At 44.1% G+C, this 25330-nt stretch overlaps 1 pseudogene across 1 annotated transcript in view; it reads left to right on the top strand.

Moving 5' to 3' along the window:
• LOC309544014 overlaps window positions 1–25072 on the top strand; it is a 32913-nt pseudogene extending 7841 nt beyond the window's left edge. Inside the window, exon 9 of the transcript XR_014226219.1 lies at window positions 24943–25072. The product of XR_014226219.1 is annotated as an uncharacterized misc_RNA (transcript). The remainder of the gene's footprint in view (window positions 1–24942) is intronic.
• The last annotated feature ends 258 nt before the right edge of the window (window positions 25073–25330 follow it).

The following is a 25330-nucleotide window of genomic DNA, read 5'->3' as shown; positions in this document are numbered from 1 at the left end:
TATGAATCATCAAGAAAGCATGAGCTGTGTCCCTGTTAGGCAGAGAAACCAAAAACTATATCCACTCATTCTAGCACCTACCTAGGAGGGCTCTACATCTGTATGGCAGGGTCTGTTTGATTATTCACCTGCTGGGACGGTGCTCTGACGTGAGAAGCTGCAGTGTCAGTATTCCTTTAGCAGTAATTAACCCCTTACGGGTTTTTCTCAACCAGCAAACAGAAACAACTGTTACACTGTCTTTTTTGACAGCTCTTAGGAGACTTTAGCAGCCGTAGTTTGAATTGCGATTTTTAAAAAAAAAAGAAATTACTACATAGATTGAGTAGCAATTATTTATGGTATAATGTTTTTTTTCCTAACAATATGGAGCTCTCCCTTGTCCCGTGTCTGTTTATCATGGATTTATTTCTTACTGTGACAGGTCTTTGTGCCGCTGCAGCCTAATCCCTCTATGCTGTGGCTGCTCTATGCAGGTTATAGCTGGAGGGGGCAGCATCTTCCTTACTGATACTGTTCCTGGATTGTCAGCCTTTCTGCAGGCCTCATAAAGCTGGTGTATGGGAAGCGGACTCATGGACACTTTCTATTAAGCCTCTGCAGATCTGCATGTACAAGGAGTCTCAACTCTGACCATGTCAAGCTTTTCCCTTGCAGGATCACTCAACTGACCAGTTTAATCCTCTTCAAACAATTCCTAAAAGGAAGATGAGGATGGTCTATAAGCAGGTTTTTGTGCCTCCCTTCCTGCAGAGATACCTGCAATGCAAGTACCGTATTTATCGGGATATGACACGCACAGGCGTATAACACGCACCCTAATTTTAAGGGGGAAGTTTCAGGAAATTTTAAATAAAGAACTGTGAAGCAAAATAAGGGTCAGTTCCCTTCAATGCAGCCTCACCCTTGCAGCCAGATTAGTGCCAATCTGCAGCCTCATAAATGCAGCCAGATCAGTACCTATCACGTACCTGATCAGAGGCAGAGGTGCTGAGAGGGCTTCACTTGTGGCTAAGTGCAAGGCACCCCTGGAGGTGGAGACAGGGAATGCTGTGCCCAAAGGAACAGGGGTCGCCGGCTGTGGCAAGCTCCGGTGTGGAGGTGACTGCTATGGTAGTAGACACGTAGTGCGTGCTGAAATGCAGGTTGCCTTGAAGGTGACTTCAGGAGGTAGCCAGGCGTGCGACAAGAGCGAGGTCAAGGTCAAGCCAAGGGGTCAAACACAGTTCATCAAGCAGTAGAGGAGTCCGAAAGAGCAAGCCAGTGGTCATACACAGGGACAGCAGACTGGAGCAGAGTAGGTAAACAAGCCGGTGGTCGGAGCCAGGAGGAGAGACAAGACAGGTGAGACAAGCCGGGTCGGTAACAGGTAATCCAAGTAAACAGGAACACAGGAAGCAGGAACACAGGAAGCAGGAAACAGGAAGCTGAAGATCATCCAGCAACTAATGGCTGGAGCAGGCTGGTTTAAATAGGCCACTGGGTGTCGCTGCACACTGGGTGTGGGCGGAAGATCCAGCTCTCTTGTGGGGAAGTTCCCTGACAGTGCCCCCCCCCCCCCTTGGGCCTGCTTCTCAGGATGCTTGTTGAAAAATTCTCTGAGAAGTTTGGGGGCATGAATGTTATTTGCAGGCTCCCATGAACTTTCCTCAGGTGAATACCCTTTCCACTTAATCAGCTATTGGACCTGTCTTCCCCTCTTTCGGCAGTCTAGGATGGCCTCTACCTCATACTCAAATTCCTCACCCACCGAGATGGGAGGTGGAGGTGAATCACCCCTTCCTGAGAAAGGGCCAGAAGAGGTAGACTTGAGCAAGGATATATGGAAAACAGGATGTATCCTGTAGGAATCCGGTAAGGAAAGTTCAAAGGCTACAGTGTTGATTTCCTTCCTGATTTTGAAGGGGCCAATGTACCTTGGACCCAACTTCCGTGATGGGCAGGGTAGTTTGAGGTTTGCCATGGAGAGCCACACTTCATCCCCAACTTTCAAGTCTGGATTCTCCTTTCTCTTCTTGTCAAATGACCTCTTGTAATCTTCCTGCGCTTTACGCATGGTTGCCTGGAGGGTTAGGTAGTTCTCTTGGATAAAGGTTAATCTATCCTGAAGAGCAGGTACCGTTCCTTCTGGTACAGAGGTGGGTAAAAAAGAGGGGTGAAAGCCGTAATTGGCCCAGAATGGGGATTGGTTGGTGGTGGCAGGAATAGAGTTGTTGTAAGCAAACTCTGCGCAGGGCAGTAAGGCCACCCAATTATCCTGTGAGAAGGAAGAAAAACAACAAAGGTATTGTTCCAACGTTTGATTTGTTCTCTCCGTTTGGCCATTGCTCGGGGGGTGATAGGCAGAAGATAGGCAAATCTTGATATCCAAAGACTTGCAGAGGGCCCTCCAGAATCGAGAGGTGAATTGTACCCCCCTGTCCAAGACAATACTGTTTGGTACGCCGTGTAGCCTTACAATCTCCTTGATGAAGATATGTGCTGTGTCCATGGCTGAGGGAGTGCCCACCATAGGCAGGAAGTGTGCCATCTTTGATAAGCGGTCTACCACTACCAGGATAGTGGAAAAACCTTCAGAAGGGGGCAGTTCTACAATAAAGTCCATAGACAACATCCTCCAGGTCTGGTCTGGAACAGGAAGAGGTCTTAGCAAGCCCCAAGTCTGCGTGAGACTTCCTTTACTTCGGGTACAGGTCGTACAAGAACTTACATAGTCTTTACAGTCCTGTCTAAGGTTGGGCCACCAATAGGAACATTGGATCAGTTCTAATGTCTTGCGGACCCCAAAATGGCCTGCCAGCTGGTGGTCGTGGAACGTTTTAAGAACCTGGACTCTGGCTTCCTCGGGTACAAAAATCTTATCCCCGTGCCACAAAAGACCTTCTGCCTTCTAAGTGTGGGGATTTCGGACTCAGGGCACCGGGCAGAAACCTGTTTCAGGGTGGCCCTTAGATCAGGCTGGATAAGAAGAAAGTTCTGGGGAGACAGAATGGTGCTGGGGGTGGCAGTATTTGGGGTCTCAGGGAACATTTGTGACAGAGCATCCGCTTTACCATTCTTGGATCCTGGGCGATAGGTGAGGTGAAAATTAAACCTTGAGAAAAACAAGGCCCACCTGGCCTGTCGTGGTCTTAAGCATTTGGCAGATCTGAGATACTCCAAGTTCTTATGGTTGGTGAATATCATAATTGGGTGCGCTGCACCCTCCAGGAGATATCTCCACTCCTCCAGAGCGACTTTGATGGCCAGCAGTTCCCGATCCCCAACATCATAGTTCCTTTCTGGCTGAGAGAGCTTTCGGGAGAAGAAAGCCACTGGATGCAATAGTGCTTTAGGGCCCAGACGTTGAGATAGGACAGCCCCTGTGGCAATTTCAGATGCATCAACCTCCAGTACGTAGGGCGGGGTCGGGATGCTGCAGGACAGGGGCAGAAGGGAATAACGCCTTTAATTTATCAAAAGCCTCTTGGGACCACTGGAAGTGGCAGTGTTGGCGGGTTTGCTGGGTAATCGGGACGATAATGTCAGAAAAGTCCTTGATGAACCTCCAATAGAAATTCTCAAACCCTACGAACCTCTGAATGCCCTTTTTGTCCGTGGGAGCTGGCCACTCCAGGATGGCAGATACCTTCTGGGGGGTCCATGGATACTCCATCAATGGAAATGATCAGACCCAAAAATTGTATAGAAGTCTTTTCAAAGGTACACTTCTCTGCTTTTGCATAGAGTCCGTGTACCCTTAGTGTGGACAGCACTTTCTTGACATGGATTCTATGTAGTTCCAGGGTAGGGGAGAAGACAAGAATGTCGTCCAGGTTCACAATCATGAAGTTATCCAGGTATTCTCTAAAGATATTATTCACGAAGTGCTGAAAGGTAGCTGGAGCATTACATAGACCAAAAGGCATAACCAGGTACTCAAAATGCCCAAAACGTGTTCGAAAGGCTGTTTTCCATTCATCGCCCTTGCGAATGCATGCTAGGTTGTAGGCACCGCACAAGTCCAATTTAGTAAAGACCCGGGCGGTACGGAACCTCTGAAAGAGCTCAGGAACAAGCGGAAGAGGGTACCGTTTTTTTAATGGTGATTTTATTGAGCTCTCTGTAATCCACACAGGGTCTGAGGGTATGATCTTTCTTTTCTACTAAGAAAATTCCGGCGCCAGCTGGAGAAAATGAGGGGCGGATGAATCCCTTCTTTAGGTTTTCATCAATGTACTGGCACAACACCTCAAGCTCAGTCTCTGAAAGTGGAAAAATTCTTCCAAAGGGAACTTCTGCACCAGGTAATAGCTCGATAGGGCAGTCGTAGGGGTAATGAGGTGGTAGTATATCGGCCTTCTTTTTGTCAAAGACGTCCAGGAGATCATGGTAAACTGGAGGAACGCCCTGGCTGGGGTCGGAGACTGGCTGGATGATACTATCACTTACCTGATCAGAGGCCAAAGTGCTGAGAGGGCTTCCCTTGTGGCTAAGTGCAAGGCACCCCTGGAGGTGGAGATGGGAATGCTGTGCCCAAAAGAACAGGGGTCGCCAGCTGCTGCAAGCTCCAGTGAAGAGGTGACTGCTGTGGTAGTAGACACATAGTGCGTGCTGAAATGCAGGCTGCCTTGAAGGTGACTGCAGGAGGTAGCCAGGCGTGCGACAAGAGCGAGGTCAAGGTCAAGCCAAGGGGTCAAACACAGTTCATCAAGCAGTAGAAGAGTCCGAAAGAGCAAGCCAGGGGTCATACATGGGGATAGCAGACTGGAGCAGAGTAGGTAAACAAGCCGGTGGTCGGAGCCAGGAGGAGAGACAAGACAGGTGAGACAAGCCGGGTCGGTAACAGGTAATCCAAGTAAACAGGAACACAGGAAGCTGAAGATCATCCAGCAACTAATGGCTGGAGCAGGCTGGTTTAAATAGGCCACTGGGTGTCGCTGCATTAGTGTGGGTGGAAGATCCAGCTCTCTTGTGGGAAGTTCCCTGACAGTACCCATCTGCAGCCTCATGAATGCAGCCAGATCAGTGCCCATCTGCAGCCTCATAACTGCAGCCTGATCAGTGCTCATAAATGCAACCAGATTAGTGCCCATCTGCAGCCTCATAAAAGCAGCAAGATCAGTGTCAAGCTGCAGCCTCATAAATGCATTCTGAATAGTGCCCATCTGCAGCCTCGTAAATGCAGCCAGATCAGTGTCAAGCTGCAGCCTTATAATTGCAGCCAGATCCGTGCCCATCTGCAGCCTCATAAATGCAGCCAGATCAGTACCTATCTGCAGCCTCCTCCGTGCCCATCTGCAGCCTCAAATCAGATTACATAGAGCACGGATCTCCTGTTTACTCAGCAGCCTCTTTAATACAAAGTCCTGCCTCCCGGCTCCTATGATAGACAAAACACTGGTCCAATGACAGTCCAGGGTATTGGACTTAGTATTACAAAGGCCGCCGATTACGCAGGAGATCCATGCTCTATGTAATCTGACGGTGCTCGTCCCACCTCCTTTCCTTCCGAGGCAGCCAAATGAAAATGTCGGCGTATAACACGCACCCACTATTTACGCCCGATTTTCAGGGAGAAAAGGTGCGTCTTATACGCCGATAAATACGGTATTTTTAGCACTTCCAAAGGAGAGCATTGCCTTTTTTCCCTATGATGTTTAATCTAGAAGCTCATGCTAGAAGAGTGGTGCAAATTGAACAGAAGGATAGAGCACCAGAATGTCTTAGTGGTCATCACTAGGGATGATTGAACTTTTGAAAAGTTCGGTTCGGCCAGAACATCCGAACTTCCCGAAAGTTCGGCCCGGATTTCAGATCCCCATTGAAATCAATGGGACCCGAACTTCGGTAATCAAAAAACACAATTTTTAAGCCCTAAAACCCAATAAACGCCCCTAAAAAGTTCCCAGGGTTCTGGGTCATGCCCCATTAACTATTAATCACACAAAAAAGTTCTTAAAAATTGTAATTTTTGATAAAAAAAAAGCCAATTATTGAAAAAAAAAAAAAAAAAAGAGAGAGATTTTTTGATTTTGACTTTGGATTTAGTATATGGGGGGGTCTAAAAGGTGTGCATGTGAAGTTTCAGCTCTGTAGCATGTCCAGAACCATGAAAAAAAAAAAAGATAATTTTTCAGTAGAACAGGGATGTGGGACCCTCCTTTTACACCTATATGATCTTTTTTTATGGTTTTGGACATGCTACAGAGCTGAAACTTCACAGGTACACATTTTAGACCCCCCAGACACCAAATCACACAAAAAAAGTTCTTAAAAATTGTCATTTTTGATAAAAAAGCCAATTATTGAAAAAATTAAAAAAAAAAGAGAGATTTTTTGATTTTTACTTTGGATTTCGTATCTGGGGGTCTAAAAAGTGTACATGTGAAGTTTCAGCTCTGTAGCATGTCCAGAACCATAAAAAAAAGATTGTTTGTATTGGAACACTTTCAGCACAGGGGGTTGGCTTCGCTGCTATAACACCTTGCCGGTTTAAAAGCAGGCATTTTTTTGGGTTCCTTGCAGTCAGGAAAAACATCTGAACTTGTGTATAGTGGTACTGTGCACAAGTTCTGATGTTTTGCCTGCCTCCAAAAACCCCCAAAAAATGCCAGCAAAAACACACCTGGGCATTTTTTTTTTTTGACGCTAGTGTTTTTTTTGGCATTTTTTTGTGTTCTTTTGAGGCAGGCAAAACATCTGAACTTGTGTATAGTGGTATATATACACACATACATATATTTATATACACACCTAGACATATATAGGTGTGATAGTAGCAGAAATATATACTTGCGCTAATGAAATCATTTACAGGAATATATTTCTGCTACTATCACACCTATATATGTCTAGGTGTGTATAAACATATAAGTATGTGTGTATATATACCACTATACACAAGTTCAGATGTTTTGCCTGCCTCAAAAGAACCCAAAAAAATGCCAAAAAAAACACTAGCGTCAAAAAAAAATGCCCAGGTGTGTTTTTGCTGGCATTTTTTGGGGGTTTTTGGAGGCAGGCAAAACATCAGAACTTGTGCACAGTACCACTATACACAAGTTCAGATGTTTTTCCTGACTGCAAAGATCCCCAAAAAATGCCTTCTATTAAACCGGCAAGGTGTTACAGCAGCGAAGCCAACCTCCTGTGCTGAAAGTGTTCTAATACAAACAATCTTTTTTTTTATGGTTCTGGACATGCTACAGAGCTGAAACTTCACAGGTACACCTTTTAGACCCCCCAGACACAAAATCACACAAAAAAAGTTTTTAAAAATTGTCATTTTTGATAAAAAAGCCAATTATTGAAAAAATTAAAAAAAAAAGAGATTTTTTGATTTTTACTTTGGATTTCGTATCTGGGGGGTCTAAAAAGTGTACATGTGAAGTTTCAGCTCTGTAGCATGTCCAGAACCATAAAAAAAAGATTGTTTGTTTTAGAACACTTTCAGCACAGGGGGTTGGCTTCGCTGCTGTAACACCTTGCCGGTTTAATAGCAGGCATTTTTTTGTGTTCTTTGCAGTCAGGAAAAACATCTGAACTTGTGTATAGTGGTACTGTGCACAAGTTCAGATGTTTTGCCTGCCTCCAAAACCCCCCAAAAAATGCCAGCAAAAACACACCTGGGCATTTTTTTTTTTTTTTTTGACGCTAGCGTTTTTTTTGGCATTTTATTTGGTTCTTTTGAGGCAGGCAAAACATCTGAACTTGTCTATAGTGGTATATATACACACATACTTATATTTTTATACACACCTAGACATATATAGGTGTGATAGTAGCAGAAATATACAGTGGGTACGGAAAGTATTCAGACCCCCTTAAATTTTTCACTCTTTGTTATATTGTAGCCATTTGCTAAAATCATTTAAGTTCATTCTTCTTCCTCATGAATGTACACATAGCACCCCATACTGACAGAAAAACACAGAATTGTTGACATTGTTGCAGATTTATTAAAAAAGAAAAACTGAAATATCACATGGTCCTAAGTATTCAGACCCTTTGCTCAGTATTTAGTAGAAGCCCCCTTTTGATCTAATACAGCCAGGAGTCTTTTTGAGAAAGATGCAACAAGTCTTTCACACCTGGATTTGGGGATCCTCTGCCATTCCCCCTTGCAGATCCTCTCCAGTTCTGTCAGGTTGGATGGTAAACGTTGGTGGACAGCCATTTTTAGGTCTCTCCAGAGATGTTCAATTGGGTTTAAGTCAGGGCTCTGGCTGGGCCATTCAAGAACAGTCACGGAGTTGTTGTGAAGCCACTCCTTCTTTATTTTAGCTGTGTGCTTAGGGTCATTGTCTTGTTGGAAGGTAAACCTTCGGCCCAGTCTGAGGTCCAGAGCACTCTGGAGAAGGTTTTTGTCCAGGATATCCCTGTACTTGGCCGCATTCATCTTTCCCTCGATTGCAACCAGACGTCCTGTCCCTGCAGCTGAAAAACACCTCCACAGCATGATGCTGCCATCACCATGCTTCACTGTTGGGACTGTATTGGACAGGTGATGAGCAGTGCCTGGCTTTCTCCACACATACCGCTTAGAATTAAGGCCGCCAAAAAGTTCTATTTTGGTCTCATCAGACCAGAGAATCTTATTTCTCACCATCTTGGAGTCCTTCAGGTGTTTTTTTAGCAAACTCCATGCGGGCTTTCATGTGTCTTACACTGAGGAGAGGCTTCCGTCGGGCCACTCTGCCATAAAGCCCCGACTGGTGGAGGGCTGCAGTGATGGTTGACTTTCTACAACTTTCTCCCATCTCCTGACTGGATCTCTGGAGCTCAGCCACAGTGATCTTTGGGTTCTTCTTTACCTCTCTCACCAAGGCTCTTCTCCCCCGATAGCTCAGTTTGGCCGGACGGCCAGCTCTAGGAAGGGTTCTGGTCGTCCCAAACGTCTTCCATTTGAGGATTATGGAGGCCACTGTGCTCTTAGGAACCTTAAGTGCAGCAGAAATCTTTTTGTAACCTTGGCCAGATCTGTGCCTTGCCACAATTCTGTCTCTGAGCTCTTCAGGCAGTTCCTTTGACCTCATGATTCTCATTTGCTCTGACATGCATTGTGATCTGGAAGGTCTTATATAGACAGGTGTGTGCCTTTCCTAATCAAGTCCAATCAGTATAATCAAACACAGCTGGACTCAAATGAAGGTGTAGAACCATCTCAAGGATGATCAGAAGAAATGGAAAGCACCTGAGTTAAATATATGAGTGTCACAGTAAAGGGTCTGAATACTTAGGACCATGTGATATTTCAGTTTTTCTTTTTTAATAAATCTGCAACAATGTCAACAATTCTGTGTTTTTCTGTCAGTATGGGGTGCTATGTGTACATTCATGAGGAAGAAGAATGAACTTAAATGATTTTAGCAAATGGCTGCAATATAACAAAGAGTGAAAAATTTAAGGGGGTCTGAATACTTTCCGTACCCACTGTATCTGTGTAAATGATTTCATTAGCACAAGCATATATTTCTGCTACTATCACACCTATATATGTCTAGGTGTGTATATAAATATATGTATGTGTGTATATACACCACTATACACAAGTTCAGATGTTTTGCCTGCCTCAAAAGAACACAAAAAATGCCAAAAAAACGCTAGCGTCAAAAAAAATGCCCAGGTGTGTTTTTGCTGCCATTTTTTGGGGGTTTTTGGAGGCAGGCAAAACATCTGAACTTGTGCACAGTACCACTATACACAAGTTCAGATGTTTTTCCTGACTGCAAAGAACCCAAAAAAAGGCCAAAAAAAATGCTAGCGTCAACAAAAAATGCCCAGGTGTGTTTTTGCTGGCATTTTTTGGGGGGTTTTGGAGGCAGGCAAAACATCTGAACTTGTGCACAGTACCACTATACACAAGTTCAGATGTTTTTCCTGACTGCAAAGAACCCAAAAAATGCCTGCTTTTAAACCGGCAAGGTGTTACTGCAGCGAAGCCAACTACCTGTCCTGAAAGTGTTCTAATGCAGACGATCTTTTTTTTCATGGTTTTGGACATGCTACAGAGCTGAAACTTCACATGTACACTTTTTAGACCCCCCAGATACGAAATCCAAAGTAAAAATCAAAAAATCTCTTTTTTTTTTTAATTTTTTCAATAATTGTCTTTTTTTTATCAAAAATGACAATTTTTAAGAACTTTTTTTGTGTGATTTGGTGTCTGGGGGGTCTAAAAGGTGTACCTGTGAAGTCTCAGCTCTGTAGCATGTCCAGAACCAGAAAAAAAAAAGGATTGTTTGTATTAGAAAACTTTCAGCACAGGAGTATGGCCTCGCTGCTGTAACACCTTGCCGGTTTAATAGAAGGCATTTTTTTGGGTTCTTTGCAGTCAGGAAAAACATCTGAACTTGTGTATAGTGGTACTGTGCACAAGTTCAGATGTTTTGCCTGCCTCCAAAAACCCCCAAAAAATGCCAGCAAAAACACACCTGGGCATTTTTTTTTGACGCTAGCTTTTTTTTGGCATTTTTTTGGGTTCTTTTGAGGCAGGCAAAACATCTGAACTTGTGTATAGTGGTATATATACACACATAATTATATGTTTATACACACCTAGACATATATAGGTGTGATAGTAGCAGAAATATATTACTGTAAATTATTTCATTAGCGCAAGCATATATTTCTGCTACTATCACACCTATATATGTCTAGGGGTATATATTCAGACATATATGTCTATATATACCCCCTATACACATGTTCAGATGTCATGTCTGACATCAAACATGTCCTCAAAAAAGCACTGGCAGTGGCAACCCCTGCAGCATTAAAAAATGCTTGGTTGGTGAGAAGCCATATTCCAGTTCCGAAGCAACTCAGAGAAATGATCATTTCTCTATAGCGGTCACCCTGCTATGGAAGGGTTTTGTCACCCTTCCATAGCAGTCACTGTCAGTTAACCCTACACTACACTACGGTCCCCTTACACTTAACACTTTCCCTACAGAAACTAAATTTTTGAAGCTAACTAAAGTGTAAAAGGAGCACTCTAACTACACTAGATATCCCTTTCCTCACACTAAAAATAGCTAAATGACACTTTGTAACACATTAGAACAGAACAGCATTCCACTCTTTTCCATGTCCCGTACCAGAATGCTAGGAATTTGGCAGGGGCGATCTTATATACTGGGGGGCGTATTCACTAATAATTGGACTATGGGCCCCCTAGTCACTCCAATCACATTCCTAGCATTCTCCTGCCCCTCAATTGGCTTTTACTGATGGTTCTGGTCCAATCACGGGCTTTTAAAGCCCATTTCCTGTCCCATTGCATTTTGGTTGGTTCTGGTTGCCTAATTCTGAACTTTTTGGGCAAAAAGTTCTAAATTCGGCCGAACCTCGAACACCCAATGTTCGGGCCGAACCGATGGTCGACCCGAACCGTTCGATCATCCCTAGTTACCACTTCACTTACATGTTTAGTTTTTACAAAATAGATGAACAAATATGACAAGCATTCATTCATCCATGACAAATGTTGGTCTTATTTTATTTCATTCAGTAATTTTCTATGATCATTGGGTCCATCTAGTGGCCATAATGTGGTATTGAACTATTTGTCCTGATTGAGGTATTTTGGAACTAATACCTCATTATGGCCACTAGTTGGAGCTGACAATTATAGGAAGTCACTGTGTTTATTAGAATTTGGCTAGAATTTCTTTCCCAGTCTGCCTCACTGTCTAAAAAGACTTTCAGGATGCCTTTAAGGTACCGTTAAAGCGCTCACACAGACCATTGGTTTGGGGGTGGTACAGGGTGGTCCAGGTGGCCCTTATCCTGCACGTACATCACAGGTATTGGATTACATCTGACATGAACTGGGTGTCTTAATCAGCCAGGATCTCACAGAAAAAATGGTGATAAGCACTTCCACTACCTTGGTTGCTGAAATGCTAGACAGGGTTACAGCCTCTGGGTAGAGGGTTGCATAGTCGAGAAATATAATTTTCCTGACTTACTGGGCCGAGCCAGAGGGCTGATGATGTCCACAGCCACCCTCTGAAAGGGTTCCTCAATGATGGGCATGGGGTGGACCAGGGCCCTGAGCCACCCCTTTCTTTGACAGACATTACTGACTGGGGGTTGCCTGGCCAGTAGAATGCTTGGATCAATCTTTTTTCTGTTCTCGTTTTCCCAGGAGCCCAGCTAAGGGGACAACATGGGCAAATTGGAGCAGCAGGAACCTAAACAGTTGGGGGACTATCAACAGTTTGGTTGCAGTGCAGGCCAGGCTAGAGTCCATAATAATATAGTAGCCCTTGCTCCTAAATGAATCATTTTCTACACTGCCATAATGGTTTGGAATCTGCTTGGGCCCGAAATTTGCTCAGTGTGGGGTCATAGCCCAGTTCCTGTTTAATTTTTTAACGGTCCCAGGTCAGTGTGATCGGCTGGTTGACCTCGACCGGCTTGGCTCCTTGTCACAGCCTCGACATAAAGGCACCACAGCTCTGCTAAATCATTTTTAAGCAGAACATCCACAGGGAGCCTATTCATGACTCTAATCTGGCAACGCTTTTACCAAAATCCATAGTCAAGACAAACTGAAGTCCTTGGCATGTGTTTCCTGGCACCACCCGCTGGGCCTGGTTTAATGGCTTTTGGTTTTACCACAAAGGGATCAGCGATGGTGAGGAAGGACCCAGTATGTCGAAATCCCGTAGTTCTCTGACCATCAATCAGGACCCCTTGCAGGTGGCACTGCCTCTGCTTTAGGGTAGGGAGGTACAAATGGGCAAACTCTGTAAACTCCACGGGGCATATCAACCTTCATGGGGGTCACCTAGTCACTGCTTAATTTAGTTGACCGCACAAGTGCAGGCAGCGAGAGTGGTGCGGTGGTTCCCGAGGAAGTTGGCCTGGAGGTGACCAGGGTGGTTACACTCATAGCACTGATGGTCCAAGAGTGATCCAGATGGTCAGAGCCGATGGGAAGGTATTAGGAATGATCCTGGGGCTGCGGCACTGGGCCCGCCAGAAGGGTGGTGTGGGAATGCCAGGCAGTGGTCAGGCAGGGCTCTGTGCCTTTGGCAGGTCTGTCACCAGCTTCTTCCAATGTAGCTTGATGGTAAACATCTCATCTGCCAGTGCAGCAGCCTGCTTAAGGGTGACAGGGTTCCTTTCCTTCACCCACTCTCACACCTCTCCTGGGTAGAGTTGAGCGGACACCTGGATGTCCGTGTTCGGTGGGTCTGGCTGAACTTGAAAAAAAAGTCTGGGTCCGTGACCCGGACTTTTTCCGAACTTGACCCGGACACCGAACCCCATTGAAGTCAATGGGGACCCTAACTTTCAGGCACTAAAATGGCTCTAAAAAAACAATGGAAAGGGCTAGAGTGCTGCAAATGGCAGCAAAATGTAGTTAAGAGCATGGCGAGTGCTCTGCAAACAAATGTGGATAGGGAAATAACTTAAAACAACAAAAAAAAACAGAAAAATAAAACAATTTTCTTCATCTGTGAAGGACGAGGCCCATATGGAGTAGGAGGAAGGTTGAGGAGGCGGTGGATGTGGTGGTGTAGGTGGAAGCGGCGGTGGAGGGGGACGAGGTAGCCAACACTGCTTTTTTTTAGTCATTTTAAATTAGGGTACATCCCAAAAGAGTGAGAAAGATCAAAAATATAACAATGGCTGGGTAAGGCCGGTATCCATCTCTATTCTGCACAAGGTACGGAAAAGTCCAGCGGGATCCATGCCTGGTTCATTTTAATGAATGTGAGCTTGTCCACATCGTCTCTGGACAGGTGGCTGCGCTTGTCTGTGATAATGCCCCAAGCCGTGCTAAATACACGTTCAGATAATACACTGGCTGCAGGGCACGCCAGCACCTCCAAGGCATAAAGGGCAAGCTCAGGCCATGTGCCTAATTTGGAGACCCAGAAGTTGAAGGGGGCAGACCCGTCATTCACTACATGTAGGTGTGTGCACACATACTGCTCCACCATGTTGGTGAAATGCTGCCTCCTGCTAAGACGTTCCATATGAGCTGCTGGTGCTGCTGTTTGTTTTAGCGTGCTGACAAAGCTTTTCCACATTTCGGCCATGCTAACCCTGCCTTCTGAGGTTCTGGCGGTGCCCTGGTTGCGTTGGCGACCTCTTCCTCCTCCTCCTCTGCCTTGTGCTTCCACTGTGGCCCCGCTGTCAGGTGGAAATGCCAGCAGCATCGTGTCTACCAGCGTGCGCTTGTACTCGCGCATCTTGCGATCACGCTCCAGTGAGTGAATTAAGGACGGTACGTTGTCCTTGTAACGGGGATCCAGCAGCGTGGCCACCCAGTAATCAGCACAAGTTAGAATGTGGGCAACTCAGCGGTCATTGTGGAGACACTGCAGCATGTGTGCCAGGCTGCCCAGAGGCAACGAAAGGCTGTCCTCTGTGGGAGGTGTATCGTCTGTGTCTTCTGTATCACCCCCAGCCACGCACCAGTGATGGCCATGAGCTGGCCTGGGTGCCACACTGCTGTGAACAGGGTTCCATCTCCTCCTCCATCTCCTCCTCATCCTCCAGAACTGTGCCCCTGCTGGACAATTGTGTACCTGGCGTTTGTGGGTGCAGGAACCCACCCTCGGAGCCACTTGTGAATGACTGCCCTAAAAGCCATGGAAATGATCCCTCTTCCTCCTCCTCCTCCTGTGCCACATCCTCTTCCACAATCGCCCGAATCGTTTTTTCAAGGAGGCATAGAAGTGGGATAGTTAAGCTGACAACAGCGTCATCGGCACTGGCCATGTTGGTGGAGTACTCAAAACAGCGCAACAAAGCACACAGGTCTCGCATGGAGGCCCAGTTATTGGTGGTGAAGTGGTGCTGTTCCGCAGAGCGACTCACGCGTGCGTGCTGCAGCTGAAACTCCACTATGGCCTGCTGCTGCTTGCACAGTCTTTCCAGCATGTGCAAGGTGGAGTTCCACCTTGTGGGCACATCACATATGAGGCGGTGAGCGGGAAGGCCGAAGTTATGCTGCAGCGCTGACAGGCGAGCAGCAGCAAGGTGAGAACGCCGAAAGTGAGCACAGACGGCCTGCACTTTCTGCAGCAGCTCTGACATATTGGGGTAATTTTGTAGGAACCTCTGCACCACCAAATTCAGCACATGCGCCAGGCAAGGGATGTGCGACAAACCGGCTAGGCCCAGAGCTGCTATGAGATTTCACCCGTTATCGCACACCACCATGCCAGGCTTGAGGCTCACTGGCACCAACAACTCATCGGTCTGCTGTTCCATGCTCCTCCACAACTCCTGCGCGGTGTGGGATTTTTCCCCCAAATATGCAAGTTTTAAAACTGCCTGCTGTCATTTACCCCTGGCTGTGCTGAAGTTTGTGGTGAAGGTGTTACGCTGACCGGATGAGGAGGCGGTAGAGGATGAGGAAGAGAAGTAGGAGGAGTTAGGAACAGGAGGCAAACTGAAGCACCCTGCAATCCTCAGCAGTGGAAGGAGATGCGCCAAACAAATTTAAAAGGTGTATCTCACACTTACCGATACAGACTATGCCGCAATTTCATTCTTTTTACCCCAAAGGGTGTAGATTGAATAGCGGAATAGAAAAAAAATTTATAATAAGGTGTATATCACATGTACAAACACAGACTAGGCCCCGATTACAATTTTTTGTACCCTAAAGGGAGGATGAGGAGTAGGAGGAGTTCGGAACAGGAGGCAAACTGAAGCGCCCTGCAATCCTCGGCGGTGGAAGGAGATGCGCAAAACAAATTTAAAAGGTGTATCTCACACGTACCGATACAGACTATGCCGCAATTTAATTTTTTTTCACCCCAAAAGGGTGTATATTGAATAGCGGAATAGAGAAAAGTATATAAAACGGTGTATCTCACACGCACAAACACAGACTAGGCCCTGATTACAATTTTTTGTACCCTAAAGGGAGGATGAGGAAGAGGAGTAGGAGGAGTTCGGAACAGGAGGCAAACTGAAGCGCCCTGCAATCCTCGGCGGTGGAAGGAGATGCGCCAAACAAATTTAAAAGGTGTATCTCACACATACCGATACAGACTATGCCGCAATTTAATTTTTTTGCACCCCAAAAGGGTGTATATTGAATAGCGAAATAGAGAAAAGTATATAAAACGGTGTATCTCACACGTACAAACACAGACTAGGCCCCGATTACAATTTTTTGTACCCTAAAGGGAGGATGAGGAAGAGGAGTAAAAGTAGGAGGAGTTCGGAACAGGAGGCAAACTGAAGCACCCTGCAGTCCTCGGCGGTGCAAGGAGATGCGCCAAACAAATTTAAAAGGTGTATCTCACACGTACCGTTACAGACTATGCCGCAATTTAATTTTTTTCACCCCAAAAGGGTGTATATTGACTAGCGGAATAGAGAAAAGTATATAAAATGGTGTATCTCACACGTACAAACACAGACTAGGCCCCAATTACAATTTTTTGTACCCTAAAGGGAGGATGAGGAAGAGGAGTAAAAGTAGGAGGAGTTCGGAACAGGAGGCAAACTGAAGCGCCCTGCAATCCTCGGCGATGGAAGGAGATGCGCCAAACAAATTTAAAAGGTGTATCTCACACGTACCGATACAGACTATGCCGCAATTCAATTTTTTTTACCCCCAAAAGGTTGTATATTGAATAGCGGAATAGAAAAAAGTATATAAAACGGTGTATGTCACACGTACAAACACAGACTAGGCCCCGATTACTATTTTTTGTACCCTAAAGGGAGGATGAGGAAGAGGAGTAGGAGGAGTTCGGAACAGGAGGCAAACTGAAGCGCCCTGCAATCCTCGGCAGTGGAAGGAGATGCGCCAAACAAATTTAAAAGGTGTATCTCACACGTACCGATACAGACTATGCCGCAATTTTATTTTTTTCACCCCAAAAGGGTGTATATTGAATAGCGGAATAGAAAAAAGTATATAAAATGGTGTATCTCACACGTACAAACACATACTAGGCCCCGATTACGATTTTTTGTACCCTAAAGGGAGGAGGAGGAAGAGGAGTAGGAGGACTTCGGAACAGGAGGCAAACTGAAGCGCCCTGGAATCCTTGGCGGTGAAAGGAGATGCGCCAAACAAATTTAAAAGGTGTATCTCACACGTACCGATACAGACTATGCCGCAATTAAATTTTTTTCACCCCAAAAGGGTGTATATTGAATAGCGGAATAGAAAAAAGTATATAAAAAGGTGTATCTCACACGTACCGATACAGACTATGCCGCAATTAAATTTTTTTCACCCCAAAAGGGTGTATATTGAATAGTGGAATAGAAAAAAGTATATAAAAAGGTGTATCTCACACGTACCGATACAGACTATGCCACAATTTATTTTTTTTTTTACCCCAAAAGGGTGTATATTGAATAGCGGAATAGAAAAAATTATACAAAACAGTGTATCTCACACGTACAAACACAGACTAGGCCCCGATTACAATTTTTTGTACCCTAAAGGCAGGATGAGGAAGAGGAGCAGGAGGAGTTCGGAACAGGAGGCAAACTGAAGCGCCCTGCAATCCTCGGCGGTTGAAGATGCGCCAAACAAATTTTAAAAGTGTATCTCACACGTACCGATACAGACTATGCCGCAATTTCATTTTTTTTACCCCAAAAGGGTGTATATTGAATAGTGGAATAGAAAAAATGTTATAAAACGGTGTATCTCACACGTACAAACACAGAATAGGCCCCTATTAAAATTTTTTGTACCCTAAAGGCAGGATGAGGAGTAGGAGGAGTTTGGAACAGGAGGCAAACTGAAGCGCCCTGCAATCCTCGGCAGTGGAAGATGCACCCAAAAAATTAGAAAGGTGTATCTCACACGTACCGATACAGAATATGCTGCAATTTAATTTTTTTTACCCCAAAAGGGTGTATATTGAATAGCGAAATAGAATTTTTTTTATAAAACGGTGTATCTCACACGTACAAACACAGACTAGGCCCCGATTACAATTTTTTGTACCCTAAAGGCAGGATGAGGAAGAGGAGTAGGAGGAGTTCGGAACAGGAGGCAAACTGAAGCGCCCTGCAATCCTCGGCGGTGGAAGATGCGCCAAAAAAAATTGAAAGGTGTATCTCACACGTACCGATACAGACTATGCCGCAATTTAATTTTTTTTACCCCAAAAGGGTGTATATTAAATAGTGGAATAGAAAAAAGTATATAAAATTGGTGATTTTTCAATAGCACATGTGAACACAGCAGTGTCTTATGTTTTATGTCACGGTCAGCAGCAGACAATGAAGGGGAAAAAAAAAATTCCCCTTTAAATTTGTAATTTTTAAATAGCAGATTAGAACAGCACTGTGTAGTAAAATATAGCTGAACGCTGCACACAACAGACTGATAAAAATATATTTTTTTCTCCCTCCTCCTCCTCCTCCTCAGTGAGCTCAAGTGAGGACAAAAAGATTGTTCACTGCACCACCCCCCACACAGCAAAATCGATGTAGATCGCTAACGGACCATTGTTCTGTCCTGTGTCTCCTAATCTCTCCCTACCTAATCTCTTCAGCCTGTCCCTAAAATACTCAAATATCTTCCCCTGCCTACACTCCCGACCTGTCCCTGCATTTTTTTCGGGCACAATGTTGTTTTACCCTGTTTGTCCCTAATCAGCAGCAGCCAGCACCGTTGTGTGCGCTCTTTACCTACACTACAGCAGACTGACGCACAGTGCGTTGTGTCTCGAGCTTATAATTACCTGGGTCACATGGTTCAGCTGGCCAATCATAGCCATGCCATTAGTAGGCATGGCTGTGATGGCTTCTTTGGCACACCAGTTAAACGCTTGTTGATTGGCTGTTGAAAGCCCGCCATTAAAAGCGCGCCATTACATACAAAAGAGGAAATAAAATTACCGAACACGGATTTTAAACCCGAACAGACAGTAAAGTTTTCGGGTCCGTGTCCGGGTAGCAAAAATCCAATTATCTGGTACGGACCACGTACAGTCCGTGTTCGCTCAACACTAGTAATGAGTTAAATGGACATGTATCTGGGGTTATCACACAAGAACATAGAGGTAGGTAAAAGCCACTAGCATATGTTTCTTGTCCACTTGACCCAGTAATAAAAGGATCCTCAGCTGTGTGCGGGCTATAGCAGCCTGCAAGGAGCTGCTGGATAAAACCAAACAACTTATATAGTTGTGGGATATCCTCTGATTATAATGGTCCCACATGTTGAGTAGTGACCATATCGCAATAAAACGGTGCAATGTGTTGAATCCTGCCAGTTTACTTCCAGTACAGGAGCAGGCACTAGAGGGGGGAGGAGAAAGTGTTTAATACCCCTCATGACTGCTTTGAGCTGATGATGGCAGAGTCCGAATCTTTGAGCCCTGCCAAAAAGGCTCCTCTCTAAAGCCCTGATGAGACCCTTTATGTAGATAGATCACGTTTCTACACAGAAGAGGGTAAGCCTGTAACTGGGTATGCAGTAGTAACCACAGTAGTATCAGCAAGCACAAGCAACTGAGCTGATGGCTTGGGCAAAGGCATGTGAATTTTCTCAATCACAAAGGGTTAACATGTACATTGACATGATTTTGGTCCTATTTTTGAAAGCCTGTAACTTTTTGACCTCAGCTGGTAAGCCAATAAAGCATGCAGATATAATAGAGACTGTTCTTAGTCTTCCAGTGTCCCACCGAGGTGGCCATTTATTTAAAAAAAAAAACCAAGGCACATGCAAGAGAAGACACAGAAGAAGCTGCAGGAAATGCAAGGGCTGACAGGGCAGCGAAAGAGGCTGCACTGGAACAAGTCCCTATACGGGTACTGACACTCGCAGGAAAGCAACCAACTCCGGTAAGTATGGCAATCTTGATATCATTGCAGAAAAAGCCCCCTCACAGGAACGTGAGAAGTGGCGGAAGAAAAGTGCAACACAAGATGTAACTGGTTGCTGGAGGATGGAGGAGCATTTCTGTCTGATCTCAGGCCCTATACCCGAGGGTGGCAGCCGCAGCTCACGGACCGTGTCATAACTCAGACTCTAATGACCACATTGGTAATGCAACACTGGTTAGCATCAGGTTTTCCTGGAGTAGCGGCAAAATACTGTATACTGCTTCTTGTCTTACCTGTGCTAGGTACAATGTTGGTAGAGCTGTAAGCACCCCACAAAAGCACTGCTTAAGCCAGACTGTCCTTTCCAGGGAACTCTAATACATTACATTGATCTCCCACAGTCTGGTCCCTATGCACATGCTTTGGTTTGTATAGACATTTTTTCAGGATGGCCTGAGGCCTGGCCATTCTCTAGGGGTACAGTACAAACCCCAGCAAAAAGCTCTTGTCCGAGGTAATGTGCAGGTATGGAATTCCAGAAACTATGGAAAGTGACAGGGGTACTCACTTTACAGGAAGGGTTCCATAAGAGGTCCTATCCGCATTAAATATTGAGGAAGCCTTTCACACTCCATATCACTCACAGAGTAGCGGGAAGGTAGAAAGGTTGAATGGTAAAAAAACAAGTTGAGTAAAATAATAGCAGAAACAGGTAGATTGTTTTACGTTTTTTCCTTTGTCAGGAACACTCCCAAGAAAGGTGTAGGTACTCTTTGGGTGCTCTCCTGAAGCAGGTCTCTATTTACCACAGCAATTGCAAGCCACACACTCAGATCTCACTAGATGTGTTGCAGCACTTCAAAAACAAAAATGCATAACAGTGTGTTTTCATCCCTACCAGATCCAAATGAGGATACTAAAAGTCATTAATTAAGGCTTGGTGATTGGGTAGTAATCAGGAGACACGTCAGAAGGAGTCTCGAATCTCGGTTTGAAGGGCTACTAAGAGTGCAATTGGTTACACCGTCATCCCTCAAGGTAGAAGGGAGAGATACATGAATTCACGCCAGTCATTGCAAAAAGGTGGTACAATGATTTTCTTCCAATTTTTGATATGTATAGAAATGTTGGGTACAATAAGGGGGCAGGACGATAAAGGGACAGACAACCCAAGGCCTAATGCACTGTTAAAGTTTAAATACCAGGTAGCCAGGAAGTCAGGATACTCGGGGTGCTAGATATGTTCACAATTACACCCAGAGTCCCAGACAATACCTGTGCTAGTAAACCCACTTGCATTAGAGGATCTAAATCAGACAGAGTTTTCAAAATCCTATAGAAACATTACCAGGGCACGAAAGGACATGTTAGTTCCCCTGAAAGTTGCAGATCGAATCAAGAATCCTACAGTGTGTATAGCGTTCTATGGAAATAAAACTGATGTGGGGAGGGTGGACTGTTCACAAGCACTGATAAACATATCCTGCCCACAGCTGACTGTGAACAGCCCATAAAATAACTTGCATGCATTACAGAAATGAAACTGTTAAACAATAAAATATAAGCCATATTAAATGACAATATAGACATTTCTCACCTAGGAGAAGCCCTCAGGTTTCTATTGTCCAGACAGCAACTGGGGTATTATGCAGAAAAGTTATTAATACCCATTTACACCCCAGGGTGGTCACATTCGGGGTTGGGAATCTATTATGTCTGTGGCCCATAGTTGACTTTCTCAGTGTGCCACAGGAACATGTACCATAGCCTCTTTACTTCCAATGGTGTCCGTCCATCCTAATGAACACAGTCCTTTGTAGGATTTGGCTTATCCTAAGTAACTCCTAAAATGATGAAAGTGGGGGTATTCATATTGATGTTTATGATAATTATGAACTCTAGTTACCTGTTGAATTAATTAAAATGTGTTTGGTTGATAAGGTTACCAAGGCCAAGGAGACGACCTATTTCAACTCTATACGGAAATAAGAAGTGATTGATGATGCTGAGTATGCTGTAATGAGACATCTGTCACCTCAACCCCCCATGTATGAAGTAATTTCCACCTCAGAACCTTACCAAGACTCGGACAACCCCCCACTGAGGTTTGCCCTCTGGGCCAGTGTCCCAAGCGTAAGGGGCTGCTCCCTTGGAGGGATCTGATGAGTGGATAGGTAGTTAGGGTGATCAGTAAATTCTCAAGAGGGGGGAAGATGAGGTGGGAAGATGTCTGACAGTATACAAAATGTCTTTCAAGAAATTAACCTTTTGTCTCCATTTGATTTTCTTACATTGTCAGGCTTATTTGGGGAGATTAAATAAGAAGAAAATGGAAATGTTATATTTTGTTCCATATAGAAATATGAAGCAATGACATCCATTTTTGTTAGGTTACTGAAAGGTTAGATCTCCTTTAACAAAAAGTGCCTATTCAGGAAATTCTTAAACAGGTTTACCCAAACATGCTGTGTTGACCTAAGGTAATAAATAGTTTGTTGACTTTCCTTAGATATAAGTCTAAGACGCTATACCAAGGTAATCTTATCTGTGTGGTAATCATAAACCTTAGTCAGTATTTTCTGTGTTTAGACCCATTTAAAAATAAGATTTACAGATACGTTATAATCTTTTATGTAACAGAATATTAACAATGAAATATATATATAACTAACATACATAGATATGTAGAAAACCGTTATATATTATAATTGTTTCATCCTTGCTAAAAGAAAGTTAAAATGATTTTGATGACTCATCACTACATGTTTAGAAAGACTTCATGTTAAACCTTTGTAAGTTGTAAAAATTAATCATAAAACTTTTCTAACCTTGCCAGACTCTAGAAAGTCTGAGATGGTAAGCTCTTTGTCAATATAAGGTGCAAAGTTTTATTTGTAGGTAAATAATGCTGTAATATTGCTATATGCTGAAGCTCAGAGCAACACAATACTGCCATCTCTGGTGACTGACTGCTACTAGTTGAAGTCTTAGGTTGAAAAGTAATTTCCAATATATCTAGATATATACAGGTCCCTCTCAAAAAATTAGCATATTGTGATAAAGTTCATTATTTTCTGTAATGTACTGATAAACATTAGACTTTCATATATTTTAGATTCATTACACACAACTGAAGTAGTGCAAGCCTTTTATTGTTTTAATATTGATGATTTTGGCATACAGCTCATGAAAACCCAAAATTCCTATCTCAAAAAATTAGCATATCATGAAAAGGTTCTCTAAACGAGCTATTAACCTAATCATCTGAATCAACTAATTAGCTCTAAACACCTGCAAAAGATTCCTGAGGCTTTTAAAAACTCTCAGCCTGGTTCATTACTCAAAACCGCAATCATGGGTAAGACTGCCGACCTGACTGCTGTCCAGAAGGCCATCATTGACACCCTCAAGCAAGAGGGTAAGGACACAGAAAGAAATTTCTGAACGAATAGGCTGTTCCCAGAGTGCTGTATCAAGGCACCTCAGTGGGAAGTCTGTGGGAAGGAAAAAGTGTGGCAGAAAACGCTGCACAACGAGAAGAGGTGACCGGACCCTGAGGAAGACTGGGGAGAGGGAAATGCCAAAATGCCTGAAGTCCAGTGTCAAGTACCCACAGTCAGTGATGGTCTGGGGTGCCATGTCAGCTTCTGGTGTTGGTCCACTGTGTTTTATCAAGGGCAGGGTCAATGCAGCTAGCTATCAGGAGATTTTGGAGCACTTCATGCTTCCATCTGCTGAAAAGCTTTATGGAGATGAAGATTTCATTTTTCAGCATGACCTGGCACCTGCTCACAGTGCCAAAACCACTGGTAAATGGTTTACTGACCATGGTATTACTGTGCTCAATTGGCCTGCCAACTCTCCTGACCTGAACCCCATAGAGAATCTGTGGGATGTTGTGAAGAGAAAGTTGAGAGACGCAAGACCCAACAATCTGGATGAGCTGAAGGCCGCTATCGAAGCATCCTGGGCCTCCATAACACCTCAGCAGTGCCACAGGCTGATTGCCTCCATGCCACGCCGCATTGAAGCAGTCATTTCTGCAAAAGGATTCCCGACCAAGTATTGAGTGCATAACTGAACATAATTTTTTGAAGGTTGACTTTTTTTTGTATTAAAAACACTTTTCTTTTATTGGTTGGATGAAATATGCTAATTTTTTGAGATAGGAATTTTGAGTTTTCATGAGCTGTATGCCAAAATCATCAATATTAAAACAATAAAAGGCTTGAACTACTTCAGTTGTGTGTAATGAATCTAAAATATATGAAAGTCTAATGTTTATCAGTACATTACAGAAAATAATGAACTTTATCACAATATGCTAATTTTTTGAGAGGGACCTGTATATTAATAATATATAATGGTGTTACCAGATTTAATCTTTACCTAGATACATGGTGGATATTAAATGGACATGTAATAGATGAGAGTATGGATACATTTCATGTTGTTTTATGGTGATTACTCTTAAATATGGAGAAATCATCATTTAATTTTAATATACTGGTCAACCAAGAGGTGTCACCCAATGACCTCACCAGTTAATGAATAAGATGTCCCAACCAATGGGGATAATGTCACTCCTTCTGGGTTTAACTTATGGTAATTTTAATAGTCCTTTGTTCTATACCATATAAAAAGGGAAACCCAGATGAGAGAGACACATGACATTTGCACAACATACTTTAATACTGTTGTGCAACCGGTCATGGACTCTACTGCCCCGGCTAGGAGACCGACTTGCTCTCTCTCCTCCCTGCTGCAAAAGTATGATTTGTACGATATATGGAGATGCTTCCATGGTAATGCGAGGGACTTTACCTTTTTGTCAGCTCCCCACTCTTTTTATTCTCATATAGATTACTTTTTGACGGATAAGAGGTCCTTGCAAAGTGTTCTGCATGCTGAAATTGGTCCGATATCTTGTTCCGACCATGCTCCGATTACATTGGAATCGGACGATAATCTTAGCAACTCACCTCCCCCAATTTGGAGGATGAATACCTCCTTGTTGGAGGACAAGCTTTCATACTAAAGGATCATGCAGGCACACAATGATTTCTTTGAGTTTAATGATAAAGCTGATGTTTCCCGATTCACCCTGTGGCTTACGTATAAGGTGTATATGAGGGGTATTTTGCTCCAACTTGCTTCATGTCTTAAAAACCACAGGAGGAAGCAGGTTGAGGAACTTTTAGCTGCCATAGCTGCCAAGGAGGCAACCAACAAATCTAATCTGACTCCTACTCTTACCCAGGAATTGTTACTTGATAGGCAAAAACTACGTTCACTACTTCTCTAGAAGTATGAGAACCATCTGAAATACACCAGGGCCAAATTTTATGGTCTTCGGGACAGAGCTGGGGCGTGGCTAGCCAGGCGGGTCAAAACGCAACAAGCCAAACGCAAAATTGCTTCCATCGTGCACCCTGACACGAAAGTCCTTATTAAGACTAATCCGAAAGATATAGCCGATGCATTTGCGGACTACTATCAATCGCTTTATGACCTGCGGGCGGACCCTGCCACTCCTCAGCCCTGTCCTGAACTGATTGCGGAC

This window comes from Pelophylax lessonae (assembly GCF_965119305.1).
Source record: "Pelophylax lessonae genome assembly, contig: HAP1_SCAFFOLD_610, whole genome shotgun sequence".
In the NCBI taxonomy this organism is placed as follows: Eukaryota; Metazoa; Chordata; class Amphibia; order Anura; family Ranidae; genus Pelophylax; species Pelophylax lessonae.
The sequence above is the reverse complement of the archived record's forward strand: the minus strand, read 5'-3'. Positions and strand labels throughout refer to the sequence as shown.